The 10,679-nt window shown below is 42.5% G+C and overlaps 1 long non-coding RNA gene across 1 annotated transcript; it reads right to left on the reverse strand.

Annotated features, from left to right (window-relative positions):
* Nucleotides 1-2,247: 2,247 nt before the first annotated feature.
* LOC148714416 (uncharacterized) lies at nucleotides 2,248-5,020 on the reverse strand. Its single transcript, XR_016399922.1, has 2 exons — nucleotides 3,503-5,020; nucleotides 2,248-2,423 (listed from the first exon to the last, which is right to left on the reverse strand). It is a non-coding gene; the product is annotated as an uncharacterized LOC148714416 (long non-coding RNA).
* Nucleotides 5,021-10,679: the final 5,659 nt, after the last annotated feature.

Below are 10,679 nucleotides of genomic sequence, written 5' to 3' on the forward strand. Positions count from 1 at the left end.
CGAACCCAGACGGCACTCCTCTCACTCTTCAGGGCTCGTAACGTGGATGCCAATCCTGTCTCGCCACCCACGGCTTCAGTGTACCTACCAGGTTCAATCCCTGACCGTTGAATCCTAGACACGATGGCTCGGGTCCGCTCGTTGGGTGAACCCCTCACCTCTCTCTTTTTAGTGCAGATCCCTCTCTCCTCCACAGACCCTCCGTTCAGGCAAAGGGTAGGGAGCGGTTATATAATATAATATATAGCCATCGCCGTCGAGTAGGGCTCTCGGACTGCCCCCAAAAAAAGTACACGTGGCGGCGTGACGTGAGCTCTAAACGCAAAGGATAGGGGAGGGTTATCCAATATATAGTCATCGCCGTCGATTAGGATCATCGGACTGGCAAAAAAAAAAAAAGTACACGTGGCGATATGAGGTGAGATCTTATCACAAAGTGGGTCCGGGCATCCGAACCAAACACAAGTAACGCTGACGTCTGACTCTGGCGTTCGACCGTTGTCCTTGTGCGCGTCTCTGTCGCATGTTCTGGGAGCGGATCAGGTGGCGGGCTCTCAACACCAAGTTATGGTGGTGGGATCTTCATCTTCTGACACGTCAGAAGAGATTTCTATATAGTTAGTGGAGCCCACAACCCTTAGTTGATGATTGCACGGTGGCATGGGAGATTGGATGGACATCATGATCAGATGTCCGCGGCAGTTGTGAGGTTTGCGTGCAAGTTCTTGTTTTGTTTCCACCACGGCCGTTGGGTGGTTGAGCAACTCGGCAGCCTTGTTAGTTAGATCTCATGTGGTCAAAAGTTCTGCAGGATCGTGCAATGTGCTGAGGTGGGCTGCTGCTTTTATTTATTTATTTATTTATTATCTTTCTAATTTTATTTTAGCACACTAACTTCTCATACCAAACATAAATAAATACAGCTAAGAAAATCATAAAAAATAAGCCGGCTAAACGAGTAGAGAATATCAGTCTGATCCCTCCAAATGAAATATTTCGAATGCCACACCGCATAAGAGGCTACCCAGTCAGCAGCTGTGTTGGCATTTCGATACAGATCCTGAAGAAGCCCTACTTCCATGCCATCTGTTGAATGTCACGGAGCAAAGACTGCCAATCCGACTCGGACTACCATGTGTAGATCTCCTCTATCACCGCAGCCGAGTCACCCTCCATAAGGTTGTACTCTGCACCCAGAGTGCGCCTCGCGAAGAAGAGCCCGTCCCATGTCGCTCATATTTCCGCTTTAATAATAGAGATATCAAAGATCCGACGATCGCCAGCCACATTTGAAAGTGCTAAAATGAAAACGTTCCAGAGTGCAATTTGCAAAACTGGATATGGGAGGGCCATGGGCGAGCGGTATCCATGGCCTCCACGTGTGATGCTCATTCCCCAATTTGCATAGGGATGCGTGCAATTTGCAAGACCACGATAACCATTTTGCTGTTCGTTATAGGTAGCAGTTGCCGCTGGTGGTGAATTGAACGTTTTCTCCCCCAAAAGGCTACAAACTTAGTCTTTTGAAAAACCCTGATGACTAGAAATTTGAGATCTTGCCACAACCTCGCATCTAGATCTTCCGCACCAGAAATTAGGTCTATGCCTCCAACTGACATTTTTGGGGAAGTATAGCAGCAGTTCTTACTACAGTATAGGAACTTCTAATCGAAGGACGGGTGTAATGTCTAAACGCCTCTACTTCGATGGTGTTTCTCTGCCAGGGAAAAAATTACGGCGACTATAAAGTACTAAATTGTCAATACAATCATAAATATACTCTCTTCTTCTAGTTCATGCTTTTTGCTGTTGATCTTCGGATTGCTGATGTGGGCCACTTCCATAGACCTGTAAAGCAACTAAAGGATCAGAGAGCTTGCTAGATTAGCACCAGCCAAACCCTTTGATGCTACAGTTAGAGAAGGAATATTATAGTAGGAGAAATGAATAAAGACCTCCGTACAATTGTGTTACCGGTATTGTTCTTTCATGGAGAGATTCTAGACCTATATATAGACGAAGGGTCGAAAGCTTCCTGGAGATCTATTGTAATAGACTGGAGTTGTGTTGTAACCAACTAAGATAATGCCATAACCGCCTTAGGATACAATGTAATCATCTGGTGCTATTATAGCAATCTCTACTCTCGGCATTGTCACGCCCCGGACCCGGATCCGTGACACGGCCGTGCTATTGCCGACTACTGCCCACAATAGCACGCAACCTCATACCTGGGTAACAGGGTAGTCAAACCAACCAAATCTTTTCATATGAAAGCATTCTTAGTACAACATGCTGGTCAGTACCCAAATACAGAGCTTCTATGTAGTTTATGTACACAAAAGTATACTTGCTTTACCCCAAAAAAAAAGAAGCCCTGATACCAAATTAACGTGTCTCTGGCAGCTATCAGTGGTGAGGATCTGAAAGAAAAAAGTAAATGAACGGATATGAGCTACACGGCTCAGTAAGTAATCATACATAATCTTACCGAATCGAACATAATGGTAACCATGTTTATGTAGGGTTTGAGAAGCTGATATGCATATTATCTCACAATTTATCATGGCAAAATATGTATGCTTGGAAAACAAAGCAGTATTTTCAGTCAAACAGAATTTTCATAAAACATAAGAATTTCATGCGATTAGCATCATTATAAAGGAGATAGCGGTTTTAGCAAAATACAACATTTCATAAGCATATATTCAAAAACCCATTGTAAAACAATGTATGCTTTGGCCAGGCACGTTCATAAATGTCACGGCCCGCCTGCGCAGGACACGTGACTATCGGGCCCACATGAGGGGGAAACACGGGGCTCCCCTGTCAGATGTTGGCCGGTTCCGGGGCTTCACGCAAGCGTCCTTCACCCCTCACCGATTTTGCTTCTCCCCAAAAACGCATCTGCAGGATTTGGAAGCACCCGCCTCATATACCCAGGCTCTGAAACGAGCCTCATGATCATGCTTCAAATATCATTTTCATAAAGTATGCATATGAAACCGTGCCCCCGGCATATGCCGTGGTCCATTCTCTCGGATGCTACTGCGAAGTCCATTCGGCCACTGGCGGGGCCAGCTAGTCATTCTCGGCCACTAGCAAGGCCAGCGAAGTTATTCTCGGCCACTAGCAAGGCCAGCTCAGTTGCATTCGATCAGTAGCATCTTTGAGCCCATTTATAGTGCCCTTCGGCTAAATAGTATTTCATTATACTAACTTGCATGCATGATTAAAATATAAGCATCATCATGTTGCATACATAGCCGTAGCTTCTGAGATCATGCAAGTTACTTATGCATTATAACATATCATGCATGAAACATACTTAAAATAAATGCTTAGGAAACATTAATAACATGACATGATCCATAACAGGATTAGAACAGGTTACTTACTTTCTTCACAAATCATGTATACAATTCAAATTGTATGAAAAACACTGGTTCATCTTATAAAACGTAATATAAGATCTACGATAAGATTAAGACAGATTACTTACCTCAATTCGCTTTCCAAATTTCTCAAGTCCAGGTGACAAATCCTTAATCACCTAAAACAACACCATAGGGATCACATTATTCCCCATTTATTTATTATAAAATTTCTTAGTTCATCATACTATGAACTTACTTGCTTGGATCCCATCCAAGGATCTAGCCCAAGTCCAATTTACCCAATTTAGAGCCTTTGGGGCTCGATTTAAAACCAGATTAGGTCCACATGAGTTGATTGGGTTTTTAATTAAAGGATTGGGCCTCATTTATAATTGGGTCCAACCTTTTCTAACCAATTGGGTCCTCTGATTGGGTCAATGTGGCTCATTTGGGCCTGAGTCAAGGTTAGCCCAAGGTCAATTCGACCTTCTGTCAGTTGAATTGGGCTTGAATTGTGCCTGATTCACAATCAATTAGGTCTGCTGAGACCAACTCAGCTTAATTGGGTTCGGACCTATTTCAATTTAACTTAAAATTAGCTCGGATTTAACCCAATTTATAGTTTGGGCTCGTCCAAACTTAGCCCAATCTGATTGAGCTCGGAATTAGACTTAGCCCAGTCTAATTGGGCTTGGGTTAGTCAAATTTGGCTAAACCCATTTTATTATTATTATTTTTTTTTTCTTCTCTTTTCCTTATTTTTTTCTTTTTCTTTTTCTTTCCCTTTTTCTTTCCTTTTCTTCTCTTCTCCTTTTTCTTTTCTTCTCCTTCCCGAAGCTTCCTCTCCTCCCTTCTTCTTTCATCCCGATCTCCCCTTCCTCTTCTCCTCTACTCTCCGGCGAAGAGAGGACGACGATCTCCTCATCTCTTCCCCGACGAAGGGAGGACGACAAGTGGAAGGGGGAACTGCGAGCGGAAGGGGGCCGGGCCACGACCGACGGCGTCCGCGGCCAAGCCCCACGGCATCCCCAACCGAGCCTGCGGCGCTCTCGGCCGCGCCCGCGGTCGACGCTCGTGTCGACGGTGCTCGCGGCCGAAGCCGGCGGCCGCCGCACACGATGACGAGCCGGCGAGTCCTCGTTCCTTTTCTTCTTTCCTTCTTTTCTTTCTTTTATTTCTTTTCTTTCTTGCCTTCTTCTCTGCTTTCCCTCTCTTCTTCCGTGACCATAGAGGGGGCGACCCCATGCCGGGGCTCGGAAGGGGGGGCCGGATGGAGGTCGGCCGGCGGCTCCCGTGGCGCCTGTAGCAGCCGCGGCCCGTGGTCGCCGACTCTCTCTCCTTCCCGTGGAGAAGAGGGATCTCGGGAGAGGAAGAGCCAGCGGCGGGGTCCAACGGCGCCGGCGACGCTCGCGGCCGCACACGGGTGAGTCCCCTCTTCCCTCTCTCCTTTTTCTTCTTTCTTTCATTTTCTTTTCTTTCCTCCCTTCTTCTTCTTCACCGAGACCCCCCTATCCCACTGAAGAAGAACAAGGGGAATGGGCTCCAGCCGACTGCAGCCCCCTACCGAGAGCCGGCAGCGACTGCAGCTGAGGTCCATGGAGTCCCTCCTCTATTTTTTTTTTTTTTGAAAACAGGGAAGATGAAGGACCGAGCATGATCAGGGAGCTTACCCATTTCCAGGGATGATCTGCGGTGCTCCCTGCTTTGGCGCTTCAGCGGTCATCCCAGAAAATTCTTGGGGAGGAAGAAGAGTTGTAAGGGGTCTATACATGAGGCTTTTTTTTTTTAGCTAGGGTGAGGTGTCACCCCCAGCTTTTCCCTTGTGAAGAGCCTAACAGCTGGGCCTTCTTCTGATCCCCAGCTGGCCCTAGTCACATCCATGCACAAAGCATGAGGTGGCAGCCATCAAACGGGCTGCCAACCATGGGCCCAGTTAGCCTATTAGATGTCATGGCCCAATGCTCGAATATGGGCCCAAAAAGGCGTATTGGGCCCAGTTGATTTTTGGGCCCAGGTATTACAGGCATGATGGAGAGAATATGCTGCCGTATAAGATGGGAAGGCCGTCAACTGAGATGAGAGGGTTCAGGTCGATATGGTATAGATATCGAGTTGCATGGGCGCCTGTCCAGGATGCGAGACTTTGGGCAGGATGATGTGTGTCCTCGAAAGTCTTTTAGTCTACTCATCATGTCTTTCGACTTGGTCATATGTGGGAAGCTACATCAATTCTAAGCTGGACCAATTCAATCATGCCATGTTATCAGGCTCATTTTTCGCCATATAAACTGCACCAACGCAAACTCCAACTGTTGGGGTGCTTCGCTCCCACCATCCTTATAATTTGAACACAATCATGTGACCAACTTGTTAAGGGCCTCATAAGCATACTTGAGGACTTCGATTTGGCTACAAGGTGACACGAATGATGGTGAGATTCCATTTTAAGCACCTAGTTTTGAGAAGCCCATTTTGCATTTACGGGATATGTAAATGGACCTGGTCAATCCATCTAGTCAATGCGCTGAATAGAAAAATTAATAGAGCCAGACTTGGATCATTGGATGAACCTTGGCTTTCATGGAAGTTGCGTAACTCTGAAGGAGTCAAGAGATAGGTGTCGAGTCCATTGACTAGTCCAAAATACTAGAGAATGGCGTCAGGTCCAAGACATGGTTATAGGATTTGGATCAGATTGCAACTCAACCTGGCCCCCTTTGAAACATCACGATTCCATGAAAAAAAAAAAAAAAACTCTATTCCAAGATATGGTTATAGGATTTGAATCAAATTGTTTGCTTTATTTTCCTTCTTAGAGAAAAAAAAAACTTTATTCCAATGCAAGTCCCTTCGTTCGTTTCCACTCTCATTTCCTAGCTAATAATCAGATTCCAGAGTTTAACAGGTCCTAAGGTAGAAGGCAAGGGGCATCAACGGGCTAGGCCTAGTCCGGGTTGGATTGGACATAGGCCCAGGACCAAGGTCAAGCATGGAACTGGGCCGAAAGGCCAAGAATATTCTGGGCTTATAAGGCCCCATCCGTTGCTAAGCCGAAAAAAGTGATCGACGGGTGCAGAACATGAGATGCGTATCTGAGAATTCAGGATTAAATAAATTTTAAATTTCTTTTTTTTTGCAGATTATTCCTTAAAATCTTTTATATTTACGTATTAACCATTGTTCTTTTTATATCTGTACAGGAAATCTTATAAAGTTATCAATTTGCCCAGATGGATCCTTCTAGTAGTTTTGGTTTACTAAGTTCTACTTGAGGCTAACGAGAATTACACAAAGATAGAAATATTTTTAATTTAACTATAAATGGGTCTCGAGATTTTTTTCTCTTTGAGCTCACTTCATCCTCTTCTCGGTCGGGACTTGTTCTCATCTAGTTAAGAGTCACATTAAATTGGAGAAGTAGCTGCAAAAATTTTCAGAAGATATAAAATTAACATCGTTAAGACAATAAAGGTAGAATATTTCATTTTCATCTAATTAGCTTAATTTGAGGATGCATAAGCAATACATTACAAGTTTTCAGGAAATAAAAATTAAATATGGAAAAGTCAAGGATTTGCATGCAAATATTGAAGATTCTAGGAATTAATCTTAAAAACTCTATTTGCTAGAAAATTAAAGGATATAAAATTTCAAAATAAACATTTTCATTTCAGAAGACTTGGATTATTTTGAACGATTCTAAACCATCAAAACCTTCCGTTCATGTTTATAGTTTTGTCATGGGCTATGGTTCCGACTGAGAGTAAAACTGCGGTTGCGGTTGAATCGGATCCCTTCTCTTTTATTTCTTTCTCCCTGACCATTATTCTCCTAATCAGTCATGAGCTAAAAGAAGAAGAGGGAAACAAAGGAAGAAATCGGAGAGGAGAGAGAGGAGGCGAGGAGAAACTCGTACCACCAACTAGCTTGAAATGACAAGCATCTTCTTCCATGGGCCACCTTCCACAAATTCAGAGATAATATGCATTTCCTCCATGGAAGTGTCACCTATGAGCTTCCTTAACCGTAGATCTGGTGATGCTGGGCATAGTGAGCTCCTCTGCAATGAATTCGACAATGATAAGCTACTTCACCATAGATCTAGATCAACTGCCATATATTTGGTCTGGTGGTAGTATGTTGGTAAGTTGACAATAGTAGAGCTCTCAGGTCACGATTAGGGCTGATTCAGTTGTGACCCATTCAAGTTTTAGAACATTGATTTCCATTGTTTAGCGTCTGGGGAAGAATGTAATCGTTCAAAAAATGTGGTGTGCTAATGTGAATATATATATATATATATATATATAAAAGCTCTTTTAAGAAAGTAAGATCTACAAGCTTTTTGAAGATAATTTTCAGATACATACATGCATACGTACATGCGTACGTACATACATATGTGCTATTATATAATTAAAATCATGAGTTATGGGGAAGCATCTCTGTCCCCTTCTCCTCCATGGATTTCTTCCCCTCCGGAGATAATATAATTTTCAGGCATCCGTTTCAACTCCGCATGCCTGTGAATGTAATATTTTTTTGTTTCTTAAGGCTTCCATTCTGTCTCTCAGCTTGAGAAAAACATAAGTTGCGAGACTCCAAGCTTTAAATATTGTTTCTCCATACTTTGAGTCGGGCATTACCTTGCCGAGCTTGTACATGCTTGGTCTAAAATTTTTGAGCTAACCGCAAGATTGAGCTTGACTTGTTTGCCATTATTTCGAGCCCAATTCAGGCTTCATTTCAAATCAAGCCGAACATGAACTATTTGATTTGCTTGATATTCCTAAATTGAGCTAACATGAACTTGAGATTACATAAATCTCGGCTTAAGTTTGAATGATTGTCTTGATTTCTAGCTTATTCTAAATTTTGATTCAGATCTAAATTGACATTTAACTGACAAAAGGTTAATTTTGAGACTATTTTATTACTTCAAGCTTTGTTTGTTTAACTTTAATCAAGCTTGGTTCAAGCTTTTTCCTCGATCAAGCCTGCGCCTAAGCTAAGCTTGAGCTGCTTGGTTCATTGAATATACTAAATACCTCTCTCTCTATATAAATTATATATATATATATATATGATATTACAATATATATTATATTAGGCGGATTCGAATCTAGTTGATCAGAGTTCAACTTATATCTGATTAGTTCTGAATAAATGATAGGGACCTCACATCAATAATCTGAACTGTTGAATATAGTCTACTACTTCTAAATTGTTTATACACAAAAAATTATGTGACTTGACGATTCCTACCATATGCATCAACGAGTTAAAAAGTTGTATTGTTTTGAGCTGTTTAAATTAGAGTAATTTTTGATCACTTGATGCACTAGCTACGAGAGAGTTTTGAAATCATAATTTTTAGTATGTAAGTAGTTTATCATGTACAATGCTTCGGATTATGAAACTCTAATTGTATAATTATGATTTAATTAGATTTTAGTTGAAATATGATCAATCATAACCTAACCTACTCCTAATATGATAGGTATGATATTATAGTATATTTCTGCAAGTATATTGGGCTTAAGGAAGTGGAAAGCCAGCACATGCCATATGTTCCATGTCCAATTATTTGAGGCTAAACTCTATGTGCATCCTTGAGAGATGCGCCGCATCTTTCCAGTGGGGGATATCAAAATCCAGTGGCAAATGCGGCACTGAACAGCTTTCCTGCTACGAAACCTTTCGGCCATTTTTTTAAGATTTCCTGGCCAGCCAATACCTAACACACCGCCTCATCACGTCTCCCGGCCTCAAGCTACCATCATGAGTGCCGTCCTTGCATCGATTTGCTTCGACCTAAATGCGAGAAGACCGAAAAATCAAATTGTCTTTTCTACATTGAGCCGGCCTAAGACGAACTCACTAAGATAAATCTTTTTGGACCGAAGCCTTAAGTCACCGTCTTAGTCATCTAAAAATTGGACCAGCCCTACGGCGGAGGGACCAAATGCTCTCTTTCTGATTACTCTTGCAAGCAACCTCGACAGCCAACGCCTCGCCAAGAGCAGAGTTTTGACCCGAAAGCCGCAAAAAAACAACAGTAGCCGCACCTGTGATCGAACCACATGGTAGGGACCATTTGGTAGGACCCATGTCGTGCATATCGGATCCTCGAGATTCCCATCCAACAACATGCACCACTGCATGGTTCCACACTTCGTAGGTCAGTCACACATGCATGGACAAGTTTACGCTTGGACCGGATAGAAAGGAATCATGCTCGAGAAGTTTAGTGAAAGTGGGGCATATCATAGCATCATCGCTAGTTGGCCTACAAATTAAAGAAGATTGGGCACAAAAAAATATTCAAATTTTATTATCATTTTACCTCATTACTGATGTAAAAAATTTAAACTACAGAAGAAAAAATATTGATAATCTATGACAAAAATTTAAATAAAAAAAAAGATAAAACAGGCCTTCCAATCATTTAGACGGTTGGCCCATAGACAGAAAACGAGTACATGCGGTGCAAGGTGTAGTTCCTGGTTCCCTCGAGGAGAGAGCTGGAAGGCCTACAATTGTCAAGCTTGGACACTGTTCCTCGTTAGCTTTTGGCGTCACCCCAAACTACAGTCCCTCTCTAGCGCGTTGGACCACTAGAATGAGGTCCAGTTCTAGTAGAAGTGTGTCGGGTTGGGTATGGAGAATATAATTGAAGCAACTTTTTTGAGCCAATTGGATTAACCACGGGTCCACGTTCCAAGTCGAAGTCCGTGCATCAAACAGCGTGGATAGGAATTGCTCTAGGCTATAGCCAAGATATTTTTCCAACCGTAGGGACATGAGCTACTATTCCCCCAAAGATTGAATGATATATATATATAGTATTCGTCGTGCAGCGAGAGGGCGATGGACAAAGGATTCAAAATCACATCGACATTGGTTGCTCTGTTTCAGCGCCCTTGCTCGTTGGAACATGGATATCGCGCTTTATGGACAAATAGGTTCTGTTATTTGCTACGGGGAACCCGGAAAGGACAGATAGTTCTAGGTTCTTTCTTGTAAGAATATATTTGGAAGTGAAATGGAGTCTGAGAAGAAGGGTTCTCTACGATAAGTGCCAAATACTATATTTCTGCAGCTCAGACTGTTTGATACTTGGTAGCACGGTCAGTTATTATAATATGAAGATATGGTATCTCAACATCAACTATGACATCATAATTTTTTATGAAACTTAATTACTTATTTTTATATATTTTTTTTTTTTTTGTCTGTGGGTGCTTGTAAGCAATATTTAAGTTGAACGTGCTCAAGGAAGAAATTTTTTCCTCCCTCCCT

This window comes from Phoenix dactylifera, chromosome 3, assembly GCF_051530095.1.
Source record: "Phoenix dactylifera cultivar Ajwa chromosome 3, Ajwa_hap1_PhDact_Kaust_v1.1, whole genome shotgun sequence".
NCBI classification, from domain to species: Eukaryota; Viridiplantae; Streptophyta; class Magnoliopsida; order Arecales; family Arecaceae; genus Phoenix; species Phoenix dactylifera.